This window comes from Pollicipes pollicipes, unplaced genomic scaffold (assembly GCF_011947565.3).
Source record: "Pollicipes pollicipes isolate AB1234 unplaced genomic scaffold, Ppol_2.1 Scaffold_4002;HRSCAF=4701_pilon_pilon_pilon, whole genome shotgun sequence".
Taxonomy (NCBI): Eukaryota; Metazoa; Arthropoda; class Thecostraca; order Pollicipedomorpha; family Pollicipedidae; genus Pollicipes; species Pollicipes pollicipes.
In genome coordinates this window covers 8,637,264-8,644,673 of record NW_023596420.1, presented here as the reverse complement: position 1 = coordinate 8,644,673, position 7,410 = coordinate 8,637,264, and the positions used below count along the sequence as shown (strand labels likewise).

The 7,410-nt window shown below is 48.8% G+C and overlaps 2 non-coding genes across 2 annotated transcripts; one reads left to right on the top strand and one right to left on the bottom strand.

Annotated features, from left to right (window-relative positions):
* Nucleotides 1–5,859: 5,859 nt before the first annotated feature.
* Nucleotides 5,860–6,026, top strand: LOC119094656 (U1 spliceosomal RNA). Its single transcript, XR_005093797.1, has one exon. It is a non-coding gene; the product is annotated as a U1 spliceosomal RNA (small nuclear RNA).
* A 457-nt stretch (nt 6,027–6,483) lies between these two features.
* LOC119094652 (U5 spliceosomal RNA) lies at nt 6,484–6,597 on the bottom strand. The gene has a single exon (XR_005093793.1). It is a non-coding gene; the product is annotated as a U5 spliceosomal RNA (small nuclear RNA).
* Between the last annotated feature and the right edge of the window lie 813 nt (nt 6,598–7,410).

The following is a 7,410-nucleotide window of genomic DNA, read 5'->3' as shown; positions in this document are numbered from 1 at the left end:
GGATATTTGGGGACATTGCTGACAACATTCCGGGTATTTGCGGACGGTCCTGACCACGTTGCGGGTATTAACGGGCATTCTACGCGTAAAAGTATCCCTCTTACATTGTCTTATCCACAAACCTTCATCTTATGAGATAGAAGTGACTGGTAATTAATGCCGATTGAAAATAGGCGAGTTTTTTGCACACAGATGTGCGGGGCAGTATCCACTTCCGTGGCGTGCGCATGTACTCGTATTTGCAAGTCGTGTTTGAATGGATCATGAGCTGTCCAGGGTCAAGACTTAGACTTTGAGTCATTTACGGTGCACTCATCTTTTACGAAACACTTCTACCTTCTCCTACTTGCCGCGCGGCATCGCAATGCCAAACCCAGTTGGCATATGACAGTATCTGTGTAACCGTATTCAAGGCATTTAGAGCAAAAATCCAGCATGGGAAAGGAGTTTCGTAGTAAAATTATTAAGCCTCGTTTCTGGACGCAGGGCAGCAAGTTTAACCATCATGCGGGTACCTACTGATGTGTATGGAACTGGATGTGGTATTATTGTGGTGCCTGATTGCGAGGAACTTCGTTTCATGACAGCTGTTTACGTGTGAGGCCATCCGTTTTTCATTGCACATGTTAGTATTGCGTTGTGAAATTGACAACGGGGATAGTTTGGAATGTTTTCTACCTTTTGGCTTAGGATGACCTAATTTTGTTTACCTATGTTTGTTTTCATGCTTACAAATGTGTATGTGTAGTACAGTAGTCATAGAAACCCAACTACATGTAAGGTGGGTCTCGGTTTTGCGTTCTCATACTGGTGTAGTTCTTTGATTTGATACCTTCTAATGTATAGATGATTGATCTCTTCACCAATCGGGTTTTGTCTTGGACAAGCGTAGTTTATGCCTGGAACCAAGGGATTGCATGTGTTTGTTCTTCAGCAGACTCTTCCGGGGGGTCAGAGTCTCAAATATGGAAATGGATCAAGTTCAACTTTAGTACTCGTTCTAGCCTGTAAAAAACATGTGTAGCAGTTAATGTAGATGTTCAAATAAATTTGGTGTCCCCTATACTGTGATCAGGCTAAGTGTGTGTATCTGGAAAAAAATGATTTCTTTTGATATAAGCCATGGCGCAAATTTAACAGCCTGAATGAGAGTGTTTAAAGGTTTTTACAGCTCCATGTTTAAACACAAATATACGGTTAAGTATTTGTACCTGAGATGAGAAATGAGGTAGGCAGGCCCGTGTTGACTTTACGGGGGACACTTGCCTTGTGGGTGAATTCGGGCCTTCAAATTTGGGTTTGAGTTGGGTGCGGGTACTCAGACTCAAAAAGTGGCGGCAGTAGTCGGAAATTTAGGTCAGTCCCGCCTCGTCAGAACCCAACTGTGCTCTCACGGCCCTCTCATGCGGACATTTGGGGCTGGGGGCGAAGCACGGGTGACGCGCGTATCTTCCGTAGTTGTAGTAGTCCCCCCCCTCCCCGCTCTCCACCCAAGCTCCGCTCGCCTGCCCCCGGCATTGGCGGGGGAGCACGTCAACTGACGCCCCACGTCATAGGCGTCACAACACAGTAACGACCGGTGGGGTCCGACGCGATTTATTTGAAGTCCTGTTCTGGCGCCATTTGATGTGGATAGGGCGACAAACAACCCAAGCGGCCTCATTGAGTTACTGGGGTCGAGGACCCAGTGGACGCGTGGGGTGAAAACGCCCGTGCAACGCGAATATCCCCGAGGCCGGGAACGGGACTTAGGTCTCCGAGGCCTGGAGAAGTGAAGGCTTCCCGAATGAGTGCAGCGAAGAAAGGACCAAGCCCTGTCTCGTCACAAGAGAGAGGCGCGTGGTAAGTCTTAATTCGTGCCATGTCCTATTCCTTGCGTGTATGAGCTTGATGAACCTGGTGTGCTTGCTTGTCAAGGGTTTGTAGCCGGAATGCCAGCGGCGGCTAACCTCATGGGCTTTGTCAGTAGTTGCCATGGAAATGATCCGCCATGGAAAGTCCTTCTTCATCATTCAACCGTGCTCATGGCAAGGAACTCAGCGTTTTCTTTGGTTTCAGGGTATATTTTAGTCGCACAGGTGCAAATGACACGGTGGTTTGGAGCCGGTGTAAATGAGGAAAGTCAATTTGCATACGTGGGTGGTCTTTGTAGAACCCTTTGAGATAACGTGATCATAATGATGTCATAATCTCCCTTTCTGTCCTAGATGGAAAGAAGTGTGAATGTTGTTCTTTGTTCCGGTCACGGCGTTCCGTTTTCTATGTGGCATTTTCCGTACAGCTTGAGTGCGGATGTCTGGGGCGTAGGCGTTCGGCGTGACCCGATATTTGAGCCAAAATCTTGGCTGTTGCGTAATGCCGCCGTTTTCATTTGACTTTCCGTAGATTACGGTTCCTTCCCCACAATTTGGACATTTGGTAAGTATGAACTCTTTGCTAACATGTTTTTGTGATTGCATCGGCGTGTATGTGTGCTCTATGAAGATCATCCGCTGGTCAGACTTGTGTTGAACTCACATTTTTTTCAGTCGCCTCAGGACTAACTCGCATATTTTGCCTGATTTTTGGCAGTCTGTATCTGCCAGGTGCCAGCCAAGTGCATTCACACGGAGGTAATCTCATTTCTAATAGCCAGTACTAGCCATGCCGTCAGCGATTGAATCAGGTATATCAACGATTTAATATCTGCTTGCAGATCTTGCGATAGCGATAACTAACCTATAGAACTAACATAATCTAACTTATGTGTCAACTGTCGTTTCCACTAGGATACCTTAAGCTCATCTCATCAGGTCGCTTCATGATGGGTAAGGGGTCAAAACAGGTTTGTGCGCTGCGTAGAGATTAGTGTTGTGCGCCGCTGTACCCGCGCTACACTGCTACGTAAGTTGGAGGCAACATTCTCGTAACCTGCGTGGAAATAGTTATTGGCGATATCCCTGGGAGGTAATACGCGATGTACAATACGCATATGCGGCAAGACAACCTTCCTGTTTGTTTCATATAGTCTCAGCAAGAGTATGCTTACAGCATTAACGCCGAAGGCAGCTTTGAAAGTGGCTCCCAATGAACTTTTTTGCACCTTTCGGGCGTGTAACTCAGGAGCCACAGCGTTTCGGGTCTTAAAAAAGAACAAGACCGTGAACTGCGTCAAAAGGTCCTCAAGATGGCTGTTTCAGATCGAAACGCCATACAAATGTGGAACATTTTCTTTGAGACTCAACACTTCTGAAACGCTGTGGCCACGCCTGCCTCTCATCCTGACAGAAAGGGCGAACGCCATGGGGAATCCAGCGTCGCAGTGAAAGGTTACACGCAAAACCAATCACTTGTACACGTCAGTCATAATGCCACTCGAGTGACATGTCCTGACGCGAATATGGAAATTTTGCTGGTTGTAGCAGAAAGCGACGAAACTATGAGAATACGTAGACTTTTTACGCAGCGTTTTTTTCTTCCGTAAAGTAAACCACACAACTGAACAATAAATATGGCTTCTACCTATTAGGAACAAGGATATAAGTAGTACTGGCCTCGTCCCCCATCCCCGGTGCGTAAAATAATCTTGCATTGGAAGTATGAGATAGTTGTAGTACGACATGGAAGCTTGCAAAATAAGTAGATCTTGTAATGCGTATTATATATAATGCGCGAGCTTCAAATTAAGGAGAATCCTTTACATCTGAAGGTGTTAAAGCAGGACATCAGTTATGGATGAAGAAGGCTCACTTATAGCTATTGTTGTAATATTTCTTGTGGAAAAGGCTGCTCTGGACAACACAATTTCTCTGCTTAGTACATATGCTCTTTAATACGGCATTGTTTGCTCCGGTCATCGTACCTCGCATGACATTGATTGTGAGCCAACTGATCGCCGTCATGTCTGGAAATCGTGCTCACGAACGGCAGATATGGACGACACGGCCAGGACACGTTTCCTAACCTTGATCGCCGCATGACTGAATGGGATGACAGGGGTTAAGATGGCCTTGAAATACTGTTGGCCTTATTCCCCCCCCCCATTTTCGCGGACGTGTAGCTCAGAAATTAGGCGATTTTAGATCTTCTGAAAGGCAGGTCTTTGAACTGCATCCAGTGCTGTTGAAGATGGCTGTTCCAGTTCCAAACGCCCTTAGAAATGTGCAACACCTTTAGGGGGAGGGGGGGGGGGGGGGTGGGCAGTGCAGCGAAATGTGTCGCAAGAAGTGCAAGAAACCCAGTTCCAGGTTCCGAAGTCGATCTCCTCATGTTGGACAGCCACGCGCCGGGAACCCAAGCAACGACACACGCCTGCGTCAAGTTCTCCACCCTTTAAATGCCGTGAAAGGAGCTCGCCCTCATCTTCGAGCCCCTACTACCGCTGCGATCCGGGATTCCAGGCTCAGCCAAACAAAATAAGATGTACAAATGATTCCTGAAGGCTGCGCCGACAAATAGCACCGTGGGGTCAGTCGTGCTGCATTACGGTGGCATGCAAAAAGATCTGGTCACAATTTCAGACTGCACGACGTGGCAGCTGCCAACGGTCAACCCACGTCGTACATCGGCTCCTTTCCTGCCAGCATCACTCTCCAGGGTAGGACAGCTCACGAAGCAGTCCACGTCTTTCGTGAAGTTCGTAGGATGTTGCTCTCCTGATACGCCTGTAAGGCTCTGGGTATGCTGCCTCATCACTACCCTGAAGCCTGTCCGCCATATGCCAACGGAGAATTGGGACAAGCAAAGTATCCGCGTGTGAAGAACCTGCAACGAGCATGCTGTTGGCGCTGGTAGTCGAGCAACCGTGTCCTCGCGACAAAAAAGGAATACAAAACTGAAACTGGAAGTGAAAAAGCTGATGGCCGATTCTGCGCCATCCCGTATTTGTGAAGACGTGACGGCAGGCCTTTTCTCTCACGCTGGTAGTCATTTGCTCATCAACGTGAACAGGCTATGCGTGACCGATTGGTTTTGCATTTGCCAGGGGCGACAATCTAGCCGGCTATCAGACCTAAGTCGCCCAGAGTATTCGGCGTCCCAGTCCGTTTCTGCACAGATCGAGGTCCTCAAGACGTCACGCCAAGGTCGTCGGGGTGCTCCGTCAGATCGTCCCCCACCCGGAAGATGTAGGGGAGCCAGAAGACATGCCGTAGCGGACAGTTCCAACACCGATGCTGTCTATCCAGGCTTTCTATAGTGAAGAGGACGTTCATCAGTGCTGCCAGCTATAGACACGTGACTTTAAAGTGAAGCTATCACAGCGAATGGATGTGTCTCACGTGGCCGAGCACAGTGAGTCGTTGTGACGCTTGTCGTGCGCCGTCTCCTGTAACAGCTACTGCGAACACGACGGCTGGTAAGCAGCTCAACTGACGGGCACATTACAGTATTGCGACCCTAGGCGGTGGACTTGGAACCAAGGACACGCAATTTGCTCAACAGATGGCAAAGCGAAATAGTAATGTGAGCCGTTTCAAGGCATTTTTAGTGGTGCGAGGCACGGGGGTGGTTTGTTTTCTTCCTCGTGAATTTACCATTAGAAAGAAAGTATTGCACCGTGTATTTGTCTGCTTTGCCAGGTGTTTGCTCACTAAGCAAGCGCTAGTGTGTGAATTGCAGGAGGTTAACTCAGCCGTCACTAGATGGTGCTGTATGTGGTTTTTTGGTGACAAGTTGCTTCAGCGAATTTCGAAAGTGCTGCTTGACGACCAAGAAGCATGTGATGAGTCGTGCAGGGTGTTTGAAATGTGTTGCAAGGACCGTCTAATGCAGAACATGAAAAGAGCAGAACTTGAGAGATGTGGAGAGATAAATACAATGATTGCGCGCCGTCGTGCCTTGCCAAGGACAACGTAGCGCCAAATGTGTGCAGCGGAACTCATACTTACCTGGCTCAGGGGATACCGTGATCACGAAGGCGGTTCCCCCAGGGCGAGGCCCTTCCATTGCACTTCGGTTGGGTTGACCCCTGCGATTACCCCAAATGTGGGTAACTCGGGAGTACAATTTTTGTTAGCGGGGTAGGTTGCGTTCGCGCTCCAACCCCATTTACCATCAGATGAGACAAACAGCGCAGGGGGGGGGGGGGGGAGAAGGAGCTGTGCACGGGTGGAATGCGTTGAGCACCTGGGAACCACACTGGACCTACTCAGATAAGGTGGTCCGACGGGCGGAGGCGATCTTTAACGTTGTTCGTGCCGTAAGGAGCGTACGGTATAAAGGAAATTCACCGACACATAGACAATACAGACAGTCAAGGTCCCAATTTCTAAACATATCACTGAGACAACTTCGACACATTAGCCCGCCATGATGCCCCTCAGGGTTTCAATGTGCCTGCTGATTTGTTTTGCGGGACTTTTCGGACATGAGTACAGGGCGCTGAAAACGTTGTGAACTCTGACGCCGAGTGGTAACCACGTGCCTTGTTTTACACCTATCGCACCTGAGCAACGCGCTGGACCTTTACGAATACTTTTGCTATTGCCTCCTCACATATGATGTGGCCACCTCATGGTGGCCGTAAGAAATTCACGAATACTCATTTGAGTGTTCCCCTCCACGGAAATCTTTAGTAAAAGGCGAAAGATTTGTGCGTTTTGAAGGGAAACCAGAGATCCCGTCCGGCGCGTCAACTGGAAAACTGAGCATGTGTGCCGTGGATGGCCGTCACCAGTTTATGGCGTTGGCGCGGCCGTTTCGTGTCCTTCTACTTGATGCTTGGACCGGTGCATACACGTGCGTGGGTTGCGTTTGTGCGCCCATGAATAGAAGTTTAGAACGACACGCGGCTACTCTGAAAAATGTTGTAAAATCTTGGAGACTGGCGAAACAAGTTGTCAAGTCGATGTTGGCCACCTAGTGGCAGACATGAGAACTGAAGGTTTGCTGCGATTATTGGTGTTTGGTGATTTTGGCTTGTATGACGGCTTTTGTGCCGCGACGAGACGGTGCTGCCCCGTCCCCCTGCAGACCCAAGCTGACGCCTCAAGGTCAAACGGCCGTTTGCACGTGTGATGGGCCGCAGTGTTTCATTGCTGCCGACCGGTTGTGGCATAGCGCACCGACATGTGGACAAAGACGGGTCGGAGGTCGGAGCGACCCAGAAGTGGCATGAAAAGATGTGCTATGCCAAATGATACGGTCTCGCGTATCAAATGTTACGCGTTCAGTGATGCATTTTGCTTTCTTTCGCGTGTGCACACGTAGCGTGTAGTGTGCGTATAACGTGACTGTGCGGCCGTGGTCGAGACCATTAAAGGGAATGTTCCACACTTGAAGATATTGTGGTAGGCATCAGATATGATTGGAAAAGCTTGCTTGTAACTATTGTCGGGCTTTCAAGGTTCTAAAACGACGCTAAGTAGCAAAATTTCAAAGTTTGTAAAAAGGCGTCCCATTACGTCATTGTTTGATGTCGTCGTGGACTGG